The sequence below is a fragment of the Callospermophilus lateralis genome, chromosome 5, assembly GCF_048772815.1.
Source record: "Callospermophilus lateralis isolate mCalLat2 chromosome 5, mCalLat2.hap1, whole genome shotgun sequence".
In the NCBI taxonomy this organism is placed as follows: domain Eukaryota; kingdom Metazoa; phylum Chordata; class Mammalia; order Rodentia; family Sciuridae; genus Callospermophilus; species Callospermophilus lateralis.
The window spans coordinates 60280119-60300562 of NC_135309.1; the positions used below are offsets into that span (position 1 = coordinate 60280119).

A 20444-nucleotide genomic window follows, 5' to 3' on the forward strand; every position below is an offset into this window, starting at 1 on the left:
AGAGCCGGCCCGATCCTCTTGGTCTCGAACTCCCTTGCCTTTACAAGATTGACACCATGGCCATTCTTTTTGCTGTTGTTGCCAGGGGAACCACTATACTTGCCAAACATGCTTGGTGTGGAGGAAACTTCCTGGAGGTGATAGAGCAGATTCTGGCTAAGATACCTTCTGAAAATAACAAACTAATATACTCACATGGCAATTATTTGTTTCATTACATCTGCCAAGACAGGATTCTATGTCTTTGTATCACTGATGATGACTTTGAACATTCCCGAGCCTTCAATTTTTTGAATGAGGTAAAGAAGAGGTTTCAGACAACTTATGGCTCAAGGGCACAGACAGCACTTCCATATGCCATGAATAGTGAGTTCTCAAGTGTCTTGGCTGCACAATTGAAGCATCATTCTGAGAATAAGGGCCTAGACAAAGTGATGGAGACTCAAGCCTAGTGGATGAACTGAAAAGAATCATGATCAGAAACATAGATCTAGTAGCTCAGCATGGAGAAAGATTGGAATTATTGATAGATAAAACAGAAAATCTCGTGGATTCATCTGTCACCTTCAAAACTACCAGCAGAAATCTTGCACGAGCTATGTGTATGAAGAATATCAAAACAACCAATAATAAAAAAAGAATATCAAGCTATTCATTAATCATCATTATCATTGTATCAATTGTGTTCATCTATATTATTGTGTCACCACTCTGTGGTGGATTTACATGGCTAAGCTGTGTGAAGAAATAAGAAAGAAAAAATTATCATTGACCAAGGATACAAGAGAAAAAGGAGTTAAAAATAATCCATGTGACCCAAGCCTTTCATTACTGGCAGAAAGTGTCTGCCAGTCTCTTCAGCCCTCTTTTCATTGATTCTTTTTTTTAATCTTAGTCTGTGTCTCCAGATTTATCTTTGTCCTATCAACCTTTATTCCAAAGAACTTCAGATCAAACCAGTCATTACAGCAATAGCCTTTAAAAAATAAATAAAGTAACACAATAAATGAAAAATTCATTTATATAAGGATAATTTATTTCCAATGCTCCTCTTTTAGAAGAAATTGAACTCCTCCTGACTTAAAACCTCAGATTTAGGCTATAAATTTATCTCAAGCAATTTACATTGAAGATTTCTTTAGCATATTATAACATTTTAGCTATTATAGGTCAGTATCAGGATGAATTACAATATTTTTAGACACAACAAATATTTTAATTATTTTTTCTTGAAAGAAACACTAATATAGATAGATGCTAAAGTCTGGCATTTATTTCAAATTTTTACTTTGAAGTGGTTTTATCTTAGTTATTACAAGTAAATACAAAAATTTCAGATCAATTTTACTTCAAGAGGGTTTATGTTTTCATTAAGTATATTACCAGCACCTAAAACTAGTCAAAGCAATTTGACCCACAAAAGATTTAAAATTTATAAAAAAATAAGTTATTAAAAAATCCTATACAATTATAATGCACCAATTTAAAATTTTGGGTAAAAAAAAAAAAATCTTTAGCCTGCTGGGGACTCATCTCTAAAAGGGTACAAAGAAATCCATTAAGAAATCTTAGTACTTCATAGTCAGTTGAATTCCTAGAACTGATAATCCAGCTATTTGATTCAGTAGCCCAGAACACTCTGCCTATATTGGCAGAAGAGGAATAATGTGTAAACTGTAACTAGTGTAATCAGGTTATAATAAACAGGCAGAGTGTTGGTGAAGGAATATAGATTATTGTCTACTCAGGGCTGGTGCTTTCTAAAACACAACTGCAATTCAGAGTTGTTGGATGTAGTCCTTCTGCTCACCTGTATAGAAGCCACCTCATCTGCTACCTACCTTGTACACACACTGATGATTCCCATTTCACAGTTTGTTCAACCCTGGGACTCCCAATTCTATGATTCTTTCTCAGCACAGATGATTATTTTTAAGAGAAAAAGATGGAAAATACATTCATCGTTTAAACCTGGTTATTGCCTCTGGGTGTGTAAATTAACAGCTCTTTGATTTGAGGCAAATCAGTTTCTGCCTTAAGAACTTAAAGGTCTGCAGGTTTTTCCTCAGGACTAAATTAAATAACATCACATGAAATTTTTTAATCTAAATTTTTACAGAAGTATGTAAAGGAGAAAATAAAAATGACTTCCCTCTATCCTTCTAGGTTCTTTAGCTGGTTAGAAATTAGATGGATTTAAGACCAATTGGTAGGCAAAAGCTATTTTACAAATTACAGAGCGCCCCACAAAATGTGAGACTTGCAGGTCAGGTGACAGAAGCTTACCTAGCCTCTGGAGCCACAGAAAGGAATAGATGGCTCTGGCTTCTGGCAGGTGAAAAGGGGAGTTGTGGGAGGGGAAGGAGGAGGTGGAGCAGTATAAGGTGAATAAAAGTTGTCTTGTTTTACAGAGACTTCTCAGGTAATAAAGGTTGTCTCTGAGCAGCACTCTTCCTGATGCTTTTACTAGTGTGCTTGCCTTTATAGATGTCAGTTTAATCAAAGAACAAAAGAAGATCTACTCCTGTGTTCGCAGTCTCTCTGAAAAACCAGCCCGAAATAGGCCAAAGTGTGTTGGGGGTTGGGGGGGGGCCTTGAGGTGGTGTGTTCTGAGCCCCCAACAGCTTGAAGGACTATTATACTTAATATGACATTACAAGTCATTCTTGTCTTCCCTTTCACTTTTCCAAAACAGAATAAAAACTTAAATAAATTAGATCAGAAATGAAAAAAATTAACATCACTTCTTTCTGATAAAATATAGTCATGGTAGTGCTATCACATCCTCAAGGAAAACTATTACTTTGGTTTGTGATTTGAATTTTTATAGTGATTTTTTTAAAAAATAGTTTTCAAATGTCCTCCACTACAATTTCCAGTCTTTTTCATTTAGTTTTATTTTTTACCCCCTGACACCCTATCCCAAATTTCCTTTTGTCATTAAGCCGAGACCTTGAGGTTGAGGCTTATTTCTCAGGTTAAGGAGAATAGAAGCTGTGCAGCATAAAGAATAGCTGGGTGACTTTGACATTCAAATTGAGATGTTTTAGGCTCCACAGGTGACAGTTTTGAAAAACAGGCTTTTAGGAGAAAAAAGAATTTTCTTAGACTCTCAAAACCATAATCTCATAGGTTAGATCTCTTAAAACTTCTAATATCTGATCATCTTTGACCTGTGAAAGTAGAAATCTGTTATTGTTGAACCTATAATGTATATCAAGAACCCCACCTTAGAAAGTTGGCCCTGGATCATACCATAGAGAAGAAAGGGAGGTCATGGGATGTGATGTGATGTAAAGAAAATTCTTACCTTTCTGTTGCTAAAAGGAGCAGTCCAAGGGAGGAGAGAGAGAAAGGTCTATGACGTCAGGCACAAAATCAAACACAAGATCAAACACCTAGAAGAAGGCAATGGGCAGTGGTTAAGACCCAGTTAGGTTTGGAGCTGATTCAGAGCTTTACCACACAGAGCCTGAGGAGTCAGCAAGCCCTTAAGACGACCCCTCCCCCCTGCACCCCGACTGGCTAGAAGTCAGACTTCTTCTGGTTTCCCCAGTCTCATGTGTATAATCAAGGAGAGATGGCTGTTCTCATGAGCCCCAACAGGGTAAGGAGCAAGAGGCAAAATTGCTGAGACCCAAAGAAGCCTAGGATGGGGCAAGGAGACAGATGGCAACCAAGATAAAATGGGTTATGTCAGAAATCATAACCTTCCACACAACACTTAAAAAGAAGGCGAAATCAGCCATAGTTTTGTGGAAACCCAGCCAGCAAAAGACACTGGAGGGCACTGGATGAGATTGACAGAGCAGGGGCCACATAAGTAGCAGACATCTTTCTGTCAAACCATTGCAGAAGGGTACATAAACTTCTTATAGATTTTGTCATGCAAAAGATAGGAAAAGGTGAGTGAGAGCACCCAGAACTGACTGACCTAATCCTGTGGAGACTGAGAAGTGACAGCTCTAAACTGCGAGCATGGAGTTACCCCGAATGGGTAAGAGTGTGTTTCCTACCAAGTGGGAATAAATCAATAAAAAGAAGAAATCAGTTAAAGGTTGAGGTTCACCACACTAGATGTGGATAACCATAATCTTCAATATGGGTTGATTTAAGAAGAAAACAAGTTGATTTAAGAAGAAAACAAGTTGTTTCTATTTTTAACATGTTTGCAACTTTTAAAATTTGCTTTCAAATTTATGGTCTTTTGTGGATGTTTGATGGTTCCAAGCTCAACAGCTATAACAGCTGTAAAGTTAAATAATATGTCCATTATTACCTTGACTACTAGAAAACCACTCATATTTTCTGATATCAAGTCTTCACTTCTAATGAAGAGAATTATTGCTTCATTTTTTAAAGTTTTAGGTATAAAGTGCTAAGACAACAGTGCACTGAAGTTTACTGAAGTAATGATAAATGCTTCCTTTTTTATGCTCCTGGTCAAGATAGAAAAATAGACTTGACAGACTGCTTTATGTATATATTTTTTACATTTTAGGGAAAACCAGAATTTCAGCTCATCTCTAAGTTGACTTTTACTGCCTCTCCTATGAAAGATAATCAATAGTAGGATCAAATTTTAGTATTTTCAAAATGTGTTCATTTCAATTTAAACATTTTAATTTCATTTTAATTTTTGGCACTTCCCCTGTGCTTGCCAAAGACTTATGTTAAACATAAGTCTTTATGTTCAACATAAAAGGCTTATGTTAAACAGATGAAACAGGGGAGAGTCTATAAGAAGATGGAAAGAATCAAATATGTTGCAAAGAAAGACCTATCTTTCTTAGCTTCTAAAGGAGTCTCAGATCTACATCTTCAGCCTAAAGGTAGAGGTTAGACCTTTCTGGTCTTGTTTATACATCTGCAAAATGATATATGCTTTTAAGGGTTTCAAGGTGAAATATTAAATGTGTTTATCTGCCTTTAAACTGGATCACTATTTAGTGGATCACAAGAAGATTTTGGAATCCTGGCTAATAGAAAATGCAAGAGCTTACACACAAGGACCAGCAGTTGCTCTTGATACTGGCTTCCTAAGGAAATTACGCAGAATTTGTGCCCAAATGAAATCAATGCTCTGCCTTTCTCAGATTTACTGGTCAATGTGTCCCTCTTTAGCAAGTGATTGACGTGGAGTGATGCAACATGAAAGGAAACTTCCAGCTGTGCTTGTCAATGGTTGGGTGTGTAATTGGGAAATCCATACAACAGTAAACTCCTAGTGTCAAACTAGGCATTGTTCAGAACTGAATAAACATACAGGAGTTGTAATAGTTGAAATGTGGCACAGTTCCCCCAAATATTCCCATTGTTTCCCCTCTGCAGTAACCATGGGAATTTCTTTTCCCATGCAGGAGCCATAAGAAAGGGGGGTATCTATTAGTAAGTGGTGGACCACTGACTGTTCAGATCACAGCATTTCACATGACCCTGTACACAGGCTAACAGCAGTGTTCTGCCAAAGTATAACCCATAGGGAATAGGCCTTTGAGGTTGTTTAAAAGTGGCTGGCTGTGAGAGAGAAGCATATTTCCTCTCTTGGAACCTAATTTAGCTGGAAAAAAGAAGATAGGCAGAATGCGAGTTTCCTGTAGCTTTGTGTATTGTGTAATTTTATTAGATATAAACAAACTGGCTCTGAATCACTTACATTAGTCAACTAAGATATTTACTTTATGTAAGATATGACCTTCAAGCTATATATAGAACATCATCCAATATGAACACTTTTAAAATAGTTCCCCAAGTGTCCCCATCACAATCAGTCCAATCCTGTAACAGAAATGGCTTTCTTCCATTTCCCAGGCATATGTTAAGTCACACAGTATCAGTGCATGTCTGAAGACATTGGTGGAACATCCTCTGTGGCCCATGGAAGTGTTTAAGGTCCCAAAGATATGGAGCCAGGGAACACACTGTCTCTGTCTCCAAGGGTTTACGTACCACGGGAGGGGACAAAGACCAAGACAAGCAAATACTGACATAATCCAGGGTGTTCTGATGGCCGAAGAGAAGCTGGGAGAAAATCTGCTGGTGTTGTTGCTGCTGTATAACCTATGACAAAAGTTCCCACTCGCCTGTAATTCAAATGGACCGTCCCTACATCCTCTCCAAAATAATTGACCATTGGAAGCTTAAAGAATACATGTTATATTCCTGCCAGCCCTACAAGCTGATACATTATATTTTTTATGTATTTATTGGTAGATGTAGAGATAGAGTATATTTTTCCTTTCAGTTCACAGAGGGATGACAACATATAGAACTCGCAGAGAGGGAGTTAATACTATAATGCTCTTTCCCCTTATCTTTAACCTTTTACCCACGTTTTTTCTAGAGTTCTTTACCCACTTATTTAAAACCTATCCTCCTTGTCTCCTCCACCTCTGTTCAAAATAAAAATTATTGTGAGGACACAATATCAAGCAAGGAAAGCCACTGAGCTGAGACAGTATCTTCAGGCTGTTCTTTTCGTAGTCTTCCTTAAAGACATAAATTATGGGTTCTTATTCACAGCATACAACAATGTGTTGAATACCTGTTTTTCTCTTATCTCCATGGAGGACAAGATCTGGCTTTAGGAAAAAAAGTAGTTGTACTTTACTTTTTTTTTTTTCAATGTGGTGTTTAGAGTCTCTACCAAAGGGATTTGGAGCATAGCTACTAGGAAGTCAAGCATTTTGCATTTGCAGAAATCACAGAACAGTGGGGCCCTTTGATGGTGGGAAGCCTCTCAGCAAGGAATCCATGTCTTGAGTGGATTGCTTTCAGTGATAATTAGGAGGTATGGAAACTATCATGTCCAGGACATCCGGGATTGTTCCAAAGGAAAGTCTTCACTGTTTAGACATTTGTTTGTTTGTTTCTTCCGTTTTTAACTCACTGGATATTTCTGCTACAGTTTTTTCTCTCTGGCTCAGCTCTTAATGAGCCCCCACAATGCTTCTAATGAGACTTCAAAGGTTTGCTGTGTGGACCACATTACCAGGTGTACATCCAACCATTAAAGAACCACAGCCAGCTCGATTGCCTCACCCTCCACCATGTTAATTTGGACAGTGCTGCCTTGAATTAACACTGCAGCTGGATTCCACGTGTAGCCCTGCTACACCCAGTCCTGTTATCTGAAGGGACCAATACCACCAAGGAGAAGAGGCTAGGCCACAATGATCTCTTGGATCCCTACTCCAGACATATTCAAAGTCAAATTAATAGGAAGATAGGTTTCATTCAAAGTCAGCTTTAAAGGAAGACAAATGAAATTTATTGTTTCAAAATTCCATCTTCAAAATCTCTGAAGGCAAACAAAGCGTTTTAAAAAGGGGCAGGCAACTGAGACAAAAGGCAGGAAATGTACATAATGTAGATTTAGTTAGACTGTGCTGCATGGGCCTGGAAAGGGAGCAGTCTCTACTCTCAGCTTCTTGGACACCTGTCAGGTTCGGGAGGTTGCAGCCCTTCAGCCTCCATGTTCAATATGAGCAAGTCACTCTTAATTTCAGAACCCTACCCCATACCCTCACCAGCAAATTCAGTCTGTTTTTGTCCCATCATCAAAAGTTAAACTATCCAAATGCTTTTGTATTATTCTTGTATTAGCTTCATATTAATGGCTAACTGATGTTGTTTACCAGCAGAGGACTGTTCTGTTTTACATATGAATTTTCCAGAGACAGCATAATTCAAGGACAAGATCAGTAGTTTTGGAGTCAGACACATATGAATCTGAATTCTGTCTCAGTAATTTTGACCCGTGACCTGGCGTCATTCTGCAGGTATTATGATACCTATTTTGTCGGCCAAGAAACTGAAGCCCACAGAAGCTCTGGAATACCCAAATGAGTGAAAGGTCTGGGGAGAATTCAAACACAGAGGCCACTTTATCATATTTCCCTAAAAACTGGGTCTTTACCTTCCAGGGTCTTGAATGTTCCACTTGTTCATGTTAATATCTGTTATAAACGAAGATTTTCCTCTTCACTGTTCTCCACCTTGGGAACTAAGTAGTTCTACATCTTGAGGCTCCCTGACCACAACAGAGAAAGAAAATGCCCTGAGTGTCCTGGAAAAGAGATTTTCAGCTTCAGTTCTACCTAGACTGCTGCTTTCTATTAGAAATGGAAGTGAGATCAGATTTATAAATCCAGCTGTAGTTAGTGTGGTTAAATCTGGTGTCAAGATTAGGTCTATTTGGAGAATTTTTAAACACATGAAAAGATTTTAGACTTCCTGGAGATAAAGAGGAAGGAGAATTAGAAGAATTTTCTCCTAGACATCTCTGGAGATCTGAAGCTTAGTTAACAAGAACAGGCCTTTTAGATTGGAATCTGCTGTCCACTTCCTGAAATAAAACCAGATGAACTGCCTGAAGAGTAGACAGTTCTTTCAACCAGCAGTTTGCACAGAATAGGATGTGTGCTGGAGGGCAGAGTAGAGTCAGGATGCTTGGCAAGACTCAAACTTATTGATTCCTGGACTTATCCCAGGTGGAGGTAGGTGGAGAAAGCTTCCAAAGTAGGGCTGCAGAGTACCCAGGCCCAACTATTGGAGCATTTTGACCTATACTTTATGGTGTGCTTGTATGAATGTGAGTAGGAAGAGGAGGCATAGAGGTTAAGAGAACTGGAGGCCGGGGGTGTAGAACTATTACAACTTGACAACTGTTCCAAAACCAAAATAACTGTTCCTTGGAAATTTATAGCAGAGAGAACAAGTAAGGGGGAAGATTGATCTAGTGATAATAAATGTTGTGGAGGAAAGAGGTTTCACATGATTTCGATCTAGAGCTACAATTGGTTCAGCATGTTTATAGTTGAAGAGACTCTCATCCTTGCTTAACATATCTGGCCTCTGAGTCAGAGATGGAAATTTCTGCACCATCTACCTTGACTAGTATAGGTCTAAAAATCTCTTGTCTGAAACTGAGGGACCAACTGCGTCTCAGAATGAGAAATTTTTCAACTTTTAAGAAGCAGGATCTGGAACCATACAACATCATCAAATATATTCATCCTTACACTTAATGGGTTGGAAAAATGCTATAAATGACTCCCAATCTTTCAGATCAGGCTTTGCTGCCGAATGAATTCAGATCAGGCCAGGTCAGATTTTTGCCAACAGATGAACTAGAAAAAACTTTGAATTTTTAGAGTTTTTAGGATTTTGGAAATAAAACAACAAAATTGTGAACTTTTACAAAAGGAAACTTCTATTTGGCCATTCCATAAAACAGAAGCATCAGTTGATTTATGTGAAAATGGGGAACTTTGAATTGGGGAATGTGCTTATAGTAGAACACAGATAATATTGAACATTTCTTGAGCAACTAGTATGTGCCAGGCACTTATCTAAGATTTTAACATGAATTAACTCTCTCAAGTCTCTTACAACATTAAGAGGTACTGTAGAAATGTACTGATAGACCTATGAACATGAAGAAACCAGAGCACAGAAAATTTAAGCAGCTCTATAAAGCTCACACAGCAAGTAATTGGAAAGGCCCAAGATCAAATACAAATTGATTCCTCCTTTGAATATTAATATTGTATTTTATTTCTATACAAGGAAAAATGGCACTTATATATCAATCTAGTCATACTCCTCTTAACAATAGGAAATTAAGGGATATATTTTACATCATAAAGCTACTATAATACTTCTCAGGACTCTTGCTTTCATCAGGGATTGTCTTTTTGTATCTGAGAATATCTGTAAATCTTTATCTTGAAACAGAGCCAGTTAACAGATTACTGACACAGAAAAGCTTATTTTGAACACTATAATAAATATTGATCATTTAAATTTTTCTTTGAGACTAAGGTCTGGTTTTCAGTCATTATTTTATTACTTAGAAGTTTGTGCCTTATGTGCATTATATGGGCTGAATGAATAAGTTCAAATCTCCAAAAGCTTCCAGAATTAATGACTCCCATTTGGAAATGCTAACTTGTATGATTTCATTTATTTACTTATATTTTTCTTTTGGTTAATGCTAATCCATTAGAATTATTTATGAAATCAAAACGTTTATGTTGGTTTGGTTTTACATAAAATCATAGTATTGTTGGGGAGAGGGAAGGTTCATAGCCTTGCATTATTAAAGGTATTACCCGAGCTGAACTCTTCTGACTGCAGGTCATGTTTCCATGTACATGTATGTACAATGTACCATTGCACATTTAATATGTAACACATCCAGACTGGATCAGGCCTTATTCTAGCAGCACTTGGAAAATGATGCTGCTTATCCAGTTTTACCACTCTAGACATTTGACTGCCAGAGTCAGGTGGAAGCACCTGACTCTACTTGGTTCTCATGCCTATCACTAACAACATCTAAAGGGTTCTTTGACTCAGAATGTTGTAAAGATGAAAAGATTGATAATGCCTGAAACCATACTACAGGAAAAACTAGATAGAGCTTTCTAAAAGTTAACTAGAGCAAATTATGTGGTTCTAATGTAAATTTCCAATATTTATTCATTAAGGAATTAATGGCTAAGGAAAAACTCCTCCCTGGTCCTGTGCATATTTTGCATCACTGCCAAGGCTCTGCAGGATTCATGGTTCTGTCTTTTATCTTATCCTTTTCCCAGGGTCAGACTAAAGATGGTTGGGTGGTTCTCTTATTTCTGTACTCAAAGCAAATTTTCAATTTTCGTATCTGCAATTGTTCCAACTTCTCCCTCAAGCACAAGGTCTTTCTCACAGAGCATCTATAACTCAATCAACTTTGCTGCTCTATAGGACAGTGTTGGGACTTTAGAGTATCTCCCTTTCCCAAAGCATCCTCTGCAAAATTACCAGATGATTGCTCATTTCCTCTGGCTTTTTCCTCTACTATATAGCTCATTAGATCTCACTCTCCCTCTCTCCTCTCTCTGTTCTCTCTATTCCTCTATACTTCTGTCTGTTCTTTACTAAGTGACAAGACAGACTATTTATGACAGAGTAATACAAATAAGACTCCTCCATTGACTAGAAGCCACTTACCCTCTGTATCCACATTATCACACTTCTACTCTGGACAAATCTTGTACCACATGCAGAGATTTACACACATCTGTACGCCTATCAAGGCATAGAGATGATCACTTGAAGATATACTGTATTCCACCACATAATTATGTCTCTTTTTTTTTTTTGCAAAAAAAAATGGGGTGCATTATGTGAAGCTTAAAAAAATAGAAAATAAAAATAAAAACTTCACTAACTCAAAATTCTTTCCACAATTCCATTTCCATGGCTGTTAGTGAACATAATCATTTTCAGCTTGAAGAATAGTTTGTATATTTACCCATAATCAGAAAGAAATGCTGCCCACTTTAATGTATTGCTGGCAGATGAACTGTACAGTTTAGCTACCAGTAAAATGCAAGTCTCAACATGTGACTTATTCATGGCAGCTTTGCCTTCTCACCGGCTCCCCTTGTGTCTGCAGCTCTTGATTGGGTTGAGAGCCCGTACTAGTACTGCAGTGCTCTAAACAAATCACACAAATCGGCTTTCAGAAATATACTGACAATGTGCCTGTGCTGAGAATTCTAGGCTCATAGCTCCCAGTGTGTGAGAAGACAAATGTGCATCCATAAGCCACTGGTGAATACAATGCTGCTCTGTTTATCTTTAAAGTGGAGTGAGGAACAGAATTATACCATGCAACAATTGTGATGAAAGTTTAAATTTAAGTTTTAGGCTGAAAAAACAGGGTACGAAGATTGCAAGGGGAAATACAGTAAGACATCCTATTTGAAGCAGGGTGTGGTATTGCAAGCCTGTACCCCAGCCACTGGGGAGGCTCAGTCAAGAGAATCACAAGCTCCAGGCCAGCCTGAGCTATTTAGCAAGGCACTGTCTCAAATTAAAAAAAACAGGGCTGGGGATGTAGTTCAATGCTTGCTTCATATGTGAAAAAAAAAGTCCTATTTGCTTTTAGTACATTTATTACACCAGTTGTTAATGCAGAACCAATTTTAGAAATTTTTTTCAGTTTAAATTGAAATTCTTACTTGCTGATATTCTTGTTTTCTGAATTTGAGAGATTGCATATGAAAAACAGTGTCTTTCTTTGATTCTCACACTGCAACCATCAATACAAATTTCTGTGACGCTAAAAAAGGTGTAGAGGTTTCCTCCCACCAGGGAGCAAAAAATCAGTTAATTCTGCAGTAGACACTAGTTGATTTTCCTCTAATTCAATTCCATTCAATTTAGATTCCACAGGTGGAGGCTTAATTCCTAAAACTGCCCCTCCCTCTTTCAGATGCCAGGGGTAAGCACCTGTGCTTCAGACTGACAAGTTATAAAGCAGGGTTGTCACAATCTCCTCCTTGGGTGCAGTTGATCTCCTTGAGAAACTCACAGAACTTAGGGAAACATTTACATTTGTAGTTTATTATAAAGGATATGACAGATAAAGAGACACACAGAGCCAGGTAATGGAAAAGGAGCACAAAAATTCCCTTCCTTCTCCAGATACACTACCCTCCAGGAACTTCCCCAGGGTCAGCTATCCAAAAGTTCTCTGAACCTTGTCCTTTTGAATTTTTATGGAGACTTCACTACATGGGCATGATTGAGGCATGGAAATTTGTGTCAAAATGTGATTAGACAAAAGGGTATGATCTGATTGGAAACCCAGCAAGGCCTGTCCAGATTCTTCATCATTTCTTCCTTGTTAGATATAGGGTAGGACCACTTCTGAAATGGGGGTCTTATCATCTAGTGTCAGACAAGGGAAGTCAAAGAGTTTCTTTATGCCCCAGGGATCCTAGGCAGATTTAGAGTTTCTGTGACCTTAACTGGATAAAAGAAACTCTAATTTCTCCTGTCTATATATGGGAGAGAATTATCAGTTAGGAAATGTAGAGAAAAATAAAAATATGTATATATTATAATATCACAAAGATTCATGTTTATTTGTAAGTATATAATTTTGTGATTTTTCATCAATAAGGTTCGCAATTTTCAGAAAGCCAAAAATGCTAAAAGAAGGTATAAACTGAATTATTCCTGCCCACCTTTGATCCTTTTGGCCTATATTCAACAAGAATCATGCATATCACATATCCACTATTGGGCCATATAGATACACATATAGATTTGTGTGTACAAAAGAGCTTAAATGTCAACACATGAATCAACAACACAATACATTAAGTGCCAAATAGTTTAAAATATAGGCTCAGAAGTTCAAAGTGCCTGAAAATCTAGAATTGGTGATATTTTTTTTAAGTGCTGGGGATTAAAGCCAGGATATTATGCATGCTGGACAAGTGCTCTACTCTCAGCTCAACATTTTTATTTTATAAATAAGGAGGCTGACACACAGAAAGTCTGATTTGTTCAAAGTTTTAGGAAATTGTTGTAATGACCATCCATGTGAGTGCAGACTATGACTCCACCCCTAGCTTTTTTGGCGTTCTGCTTTCCATCACCATGATGGTTCATATAATTCCCCTCCTGACTTTTCACACTATTAATTTGTCCAAAGGGGTGTGTGTGTGTTTATGGGTGTACATATATCTTTTTTTAGGGGAGTACCAGGGATTTAACCCAGGGGCACTTTACCATGAAGCCATATCCCTAGCCTTTTTTATTTTTTATTTTTAAATTCCTAAATTGCTTAGGTCCTCACTAAGTTGCTGAGGCTGAACTCAAACTTGTAATCTTCCTGCCTCCGCCTCCAGAGTCACTGGGATTACAGATGTGTGCCACCATACCTAGACCAAAGATATATTTTAGACTTTTTCATACCATAATGTTCATGGTAGACATTCTAAAAATGCTGACATTTCTAGGATTAAACATAATTGTGCACTAAAAACTACATGCTACTAACTACATTTCTTTTTATGTTTTTTTTAATTTCTTCAAATTATGAATATCAAAGCCCAATTTGAACCTCAACTCATTGGATCCTGTATCAGTTCTTTGGTCAAAAAATTATTAATTGAATTTTCCAAGTATCAACATGACACAATGAATAACTTCTTCATCTTTTTCAAAAACTAATACATTTGAAATTTCTTATTTTTATTGTTTAAATCTTTCAAGCTTTGAATACAATAATCTATGATGAATTCTTAGATTTTGTAAAAGTAGCCATGTCCATTGACTGTCCATAGTCTCAAAAATAGTGACCTCTTCTTCCTGCATATGTGTTCCAACTTTATCTTCTTAAAATTGCCTCTTATTCTGCTAGAATTTTTATACTGATGTGGCTTTCACTAGTTGTTTCCTATAAATTTGATTTCCATTACTTGCCCTATTTTAAGCTATCTTCTTCACAAAAATTATTCAATGAAACTCTTACTGGGAAAGTGGTTACAACATCAGATTCCCAATAATTGAGAAGGATCTTTATTCATTTATTCATCCACTTGTCTTCCCAATTTCCTTTCATTTTTGTCATAAAGTTATTAATATGAATTGCATCCCTTCAACACATTACAGTGTTGTAAGCTTAAGCAGCAATTGCAATAGTTCATTCATTGATTCAGATATGTTCCTATGATCTAAATGAGATGTGAGAGATGTTTGTTGCAGTTTATGGGAAAGATAAGCTGTCTAATTTTCTGTAGTAAATGCAGGTAGAGATTCTCTTTGACAGACTGAAAGAGAAGGATTATCCTTAGAAGACAATGGCAACCATTTGGCTCCCAGAACAATACCAAGCTTTGGAAGAAATTGACATGGTAAAGAAAAAAACCAAGAATCCAAAAGAAGCCAGATCTTCAGTTACATTATTGAGGTCATTTGCCTGAAGCTAACACTATCCCTGGAGTCAGTGCTTTCTCTTTGTTACTTAAACCAGTTAGATTTGGGCTTTGAGATTGAACAAAAATAGCACTGAATGATATACTTTTATTGGCATTTGCTATTAAAAAAAAACAGTTCTGTTCACTGTGGCAGACACTATTAGTCACCTACACAAAAGACACCATTCTTCTTTCTTTTTAACACAATCCTAATTTAATTCATGATTTAGGAAATAATTGTGTTTCAGGGATCCTCCCCACCCACTGAGAACACTAATGTTCATTAGTCTTAACTGACCATGGTGGTTATTATTTCCTATTCAAGACTGCTTCTGGAGTATGATATCACCATGCAGAGTCAATTCTGTTGCAAGCATTATGGAAGGTTTCCTAACTCTTGAAGAGTGGAGATAAGAAAGGACTTTTTCTCTTCCAACTTTTAGACAATGCATGCCTGATGAAGAATGCAGTCACCTTGCAAATCAGAAGGAGAAACAAGAAGAGAAGCCACAAATGAACTAACTCTGGAATTCCCCAGACTTTACCTTCTGGGCAATTTCTTGTTGTCTAAGTTGCTGAGAATCCTGTATCCTGTTATGTGGAGCTGAATCACCTTGTCTGATTTATCCACAAACAATATCAATTTTTTTTGAGGCTAATTCCAAGTGAAAAATCAACTTACTTGATTGATTAAAGCCAACCTGCATCCTAAAGAGCAACAGAGGCTTTCCCATTTTGAGGCATACTTTGTCATCTGAAGGCTTAAATGGCTTCAAGAATTGATTAAAATGATTTTCCATAATGTAGATTAAAAGTAATTCCTATATCTTAAGCCAAAGACAAAAGGGGAAGTTGGCCTGCTGAAAATGAATGTGTATGCTAAGTCTTTGTTTATCCAGGTGGTTAGAATCAGAAGACATTGGGAGGGTCATCTTGGGAAGTAGCCAGAACAAATGCCCACAAGTCTTAGAGGTAACCCTGCTGCCAATTCCTGAGATTCTTAACATTTGCTAGATCAGAAATTAGTAATAGATGGAAACAAAAAGAGTGAGCCACCTGGCCTATTGTTTCATTCTTTAAAGTCAGGAATGTTGAGAAGTGCTCAGCAAATGACTCCCTTGGTATGTTGTGACCCCACATCAGCCAGAGGTGCTGATGGGGCAAAGTTTACATGGACCTACATGGACTCCCGACAGTAGAGGCGAGGTGGGAGGATGTGTAAAGTTGCCTGCATATTTCAGACCTACTCTAATACAAGATTCTGGGAGTATCAATCATAATAGTAGAAATAAAATATATATATTTACTCTACTTTGACATGATTTTTTTAAACAAATTCTTAGTAAAATGACACAGCATAAGTGCTCTTATGTTTAACTTTTTCATTGCTTGTCCTTTCTCCCTCTCTTTCTCCTGTCTCAGAAGTATGTGGGGTAAAAGGGGCTGTAGAAAAATATTTAAAAAATGAGATTACAGTTATGAAAATTCTTTGATATATCTATAACTTATATATGTATATATAAATTTCTGATATTATTTATGTATAATATATATAAAAAATATACAACAAAACTTTCCAGTATCAGGACCAAAGCATTTTGCTGAGTATTTAATCAGTCCCTTGCACAATTATTTTGTATTTCTCTACAGTACCTTGGAGCTGAGCCCAACCTTAAAATAATCCCTTTTCCATTATCTCTGATAATGTTCTCAAGAAATATATTTACCTGATAAAGTAGGTAACTAATAGGAAAAACATGTACAAAAATTAACATCTGTGCTGAATACCAGAAGTGTGCCTAAAGAAAGAAACACTTGTTTGAGTTCTCTCTTGGGGAATTTCTCTATCGTTTTTGAAATATCTTTTATAATTTCAAGATGAAATTACATCCTGAAGTTGCAAAAAGTAAATAAATAAAATATAATAAATCTGATAAGACTGGAGTGGCATTCCACAGGGAGGAGAAATCTGAACTGCTTTTGACGGGGTATCTTCAAGAACAGGGATTTTTTAATGCTATCAGTTTAAATAAGCATGGACATCCTTGGCCCACCTTCTCCCTGATTCTTTTTCTTACTATTGTCCTATCAGGTGAAATTTAAACTAACAGCAATTTACACCAAATAAAAGTGGAAAAAGAGTTGATAAATACAATGTTAGATACAATCACTTGTATGTCGGTGAGATTGATAAGCAGGCTTCGTTTCTGTGGGTCGTTCCTCTCAGGAGTGCAAAGATCCTCCACTCTGACATCTTTACCCACTTCAGCTCTGCTATTCTCACATGCTTCAACCACTTTCACAACTCCTTCCCTAAAAACAACTTTTCTTCTGATATCCTCCAAATTGATCCCTGTAGATTCCACTTGGAATAAACTCCAAGTGCTCAAATGTGCCACTATGAAGCCCATTTGATTCATCAAAGTGACCCCCACCAGCTTGTTAGTTCCTTATGCTACCTATATATTTCCACAAAATGGTGAAAAGAGGAAGCATAGAGGTTGGAAAATGTCTTGATAAAACAGTATTAATAACATAATTTTTTGTTGTTTATTTTTTATGATCAAACCAGGATCTTACAAATGCTAGGCAAGCACTCCACCACTGACCCCTACCTCCAACCCCTGAGAACATAATTTTTGAATAAGAATTATAATGTCATGGACTTGAGGGAAGTTACAGGAGAATATTGCATGACCTAACTGGGATGGAGACATTTAGGCAAAGTTAAGAAAATTCTAAAGGTTTGAATCAGTAGCACTTAGTGATAAGATGAATGAAAATTGGGTTTGGGAGTGTAACTCAGTGGTAGAATGTATGTTTAGCATGTGCAAGGCCCTGGGTTTGATCCCCAGTACCACAGAACAATTTGTTTTTGTTTTTGTTTTTGTTTTTGTTTTGTTTTGTTTTGTTTATATAAATATGCATAGAAAAGTGCAAAGTTTAAAAAACAATCTAGCTGGACACAGTAGCACACACCTGTAATCCCATTGGCTCAGGAGGCTAAGGCAGGAGGATTGAAAGCTCAAAGCTAGCCTCAGTAAAACTGAGGTGCTAAGCAACTCAGCGACCTTGTCTCTGAATAAAATACAAAATAGGGCTAGGGATGTGGCTCAGTGATCAATAATAGAAGTGGCTAATAATAGAAGTTCAATCCTGGTACACTCTCCTGGCAAAATAAAAAGGAATCTAAAGTAACTCCTAGGTTTCTGACTATAGCAAGTAGATGATAGCAATACTGTTTTACTTGGCTGGGGAATATTGCTAGGGGATCAATTGTGGAGGTTAAATAATAAGTGCAATTTGGGACATACTGTACCTGAGGTGTTTATGAGATATCCAAACACAGAGGTCCAGGGTCCAGCACTCAAGTCTGACCTAGATTTGCAAATCTGGGCATCTTTCATACCAACAGTTTGCAACCAAGGCCACAAACATGAGAGAAATTACCTACAGAAAGAAGAAAGAAAGACCAGAAGTGTAAGGATGCCCATGTAGTAATGAAGAAGTCTACATAATAAGAAGTCTACATAATAAGACCAAAGGAGTAGCAGAAAATTTGGAGGGCAAAGTTATGTTGCAGAAGTCAAGGGAAGAGTGTTCTGAAGGAGATTGTTAACAGGCACAAAAGTTTAGAGGTCAAGTAAAATGAACTTGAAGCAAGTCCTTTGGATTTTGTGTCATTGATAACCTGGCAAGGCTAAATTTAGTGAAGTAATTAAAAACAAAATCTAGACTGCAGTGGGTTAACATGAGCAAAGTTTGAGGAAAGGGGGCCAGAGAGTATAGACCACTCAAAGAAGAGATTTTCCTGCTCAGGGGTTAAGAGTGATAGAGTTGAAGAAGCATTAAAGAGTGAAAGGGTTCTATATCCATTTAAAGATAGCAGCTGTTGAGTCTGTTTGCATGTAATTGCTTGGAGCCATTAGAAAGGTTAACATTTACAAGGCAGAAAGACTAACAATGGCTTAAGATTCCAGAGGAGGCTGAAGGTCTAGAATACAGACTCTTCTGGACCTGTAAAAACCTTCAGTTGCCCTTAGTTAAAGTCCAAGTCTACCAGTGACATTGCACCTCAGTGATCCCTCTGGGTCTCCCATAATGGATAGCTTTCTCATTACTCGGGGATTGATTAGTTTCCCCTTTATTGATTTCCTATTGCTCTGTGACAAGCTTAGTACCTTAAAACAGCACAGGTTTATTAGTGTATAGTTCTGGGAATCAAAAGTCCAAAACAAGTACCACTGGGCTGAAGTCAAGGCATCAACAAGAGTACACCTCTTAAAACATTTCTAGGAAGAAATGTTTCCTTGCATTTTTTCCAGCTTCTATTATTAGCCACTTAAATTTCTTGACTCACAGCTCCTTTCTCTATCTTCAAAGCCAATAGTGCAGCATCTACAGACATTTCTCTGACTCTGATCCCTCATGTCCCTCTTAGCACCCTTGTGATTACATTGAGTTCTGGGTAATCCAGCACAATTTTTTTCTGTCTCAACTTCCCTAATATAATTACATCTGCATTTGTCATTTGAGATTACATATATTCAAGTTTGGGGAGCATCTTTGGGGGTGTCATTTAGAACATTTTTGTTGACATTTTAGGGGTCATTATTCTTCCATTCATATTTTCCTACATACAAAGTACTCTGAAAAGCTTACTGAGGATTATGGATTCTCAGCTTCAGAGCTTCCTCTACTTAATGTTTTGTATAAATTAAAATCTCTGTAATGAATTTCATTAATGTCATTCTTGGGTGATGGAGTATTCACCACTTGGAGAATCTGTTCTGAGAGTTATGTGAAGGTCCCACTTGGCTGATACTAGTAGCAGTTAATTTCATCATTTTTAGTGTTCAGGGCAAAATAAGTGAACAACCCAAATAAATTCTGTGTGATTCTTCTACTGCTCTAATAGTTTTCACAGTTTATTCTGTTTTATGTAGATTTTTTTAACTTAGCCAAGAAGTGCTAGCTCCAGATTTCATGCCATATCTAGGGGATTAGTAAAGTTCAGAGGTACATCCTTATCTTCCCAGGGCTAATCAAACAAAGAGACATGGGAGATGAGGTGAGATTCAAGGAAGAGAAGAACCACATACTCTTAGGGATAGCTGCACACATCACTCAAACTTAGGCAAGCAAAGATGGCTTCATCCCATTATCAGGAACATCTGATAGAGTCAAGTCTGCTAAATCAAAGTGACTTACATTCCTATACAACCCCATACCCCTGCATGGTTTGTTTACTTAAAAAATTATTGACACATTATAATTATACCTAATGGCAGTATTCATTATTCCATATATTATGATACAAGCATATATCATAAGTTGATCAATCTCACTCCCCAGTACTTCCCCTAACCCTTTTCTCCTCCCTGCATGGCTTAGAGAAGCAAAATCCTGATTTTTTTCCCCTTTTTTGGTACTATGGATTGAACCCAGAGGCACTTAACCAGTGAGCCACATCCCCAGTCTTTTTTATATTTTATTTAGAGAGAGGGTCTCACTAAGTTGCTTAGGGTCTTGCTAATTGCTGAGGCTGGCTTTGAACTTGCAATCTCAGCACCTCTTGAGATGCTGGGATTATAGATGTGAGCCACAGTACCTGGCCAAAATCCTCATTTTAAAAATATATATATATATTAGATACTTTTTATCCCAACATTCTCAGGG

The 20444-nt window shown here is 37.2% G+C and overlaps 1 protein-coding gene and 1 pseudogene across 2 annotated transcripts in view; both read left to right on the forward strand.

The window, feature by feature from the left end:
• Ccdc192 (coiled-coil domain containing 192) overlaps nucleotides 1-20444 on the forward strand; it is a 191726-nt gene that overhangs the window by 156720 nt on the left and 14562 nt on the right. The window lies entirely within an intron of this gene.
• Nucleotides 57-846, forward strand: LOC143399193 (vesicle-associated membrane protein 7-like; annotated as a pseudogene).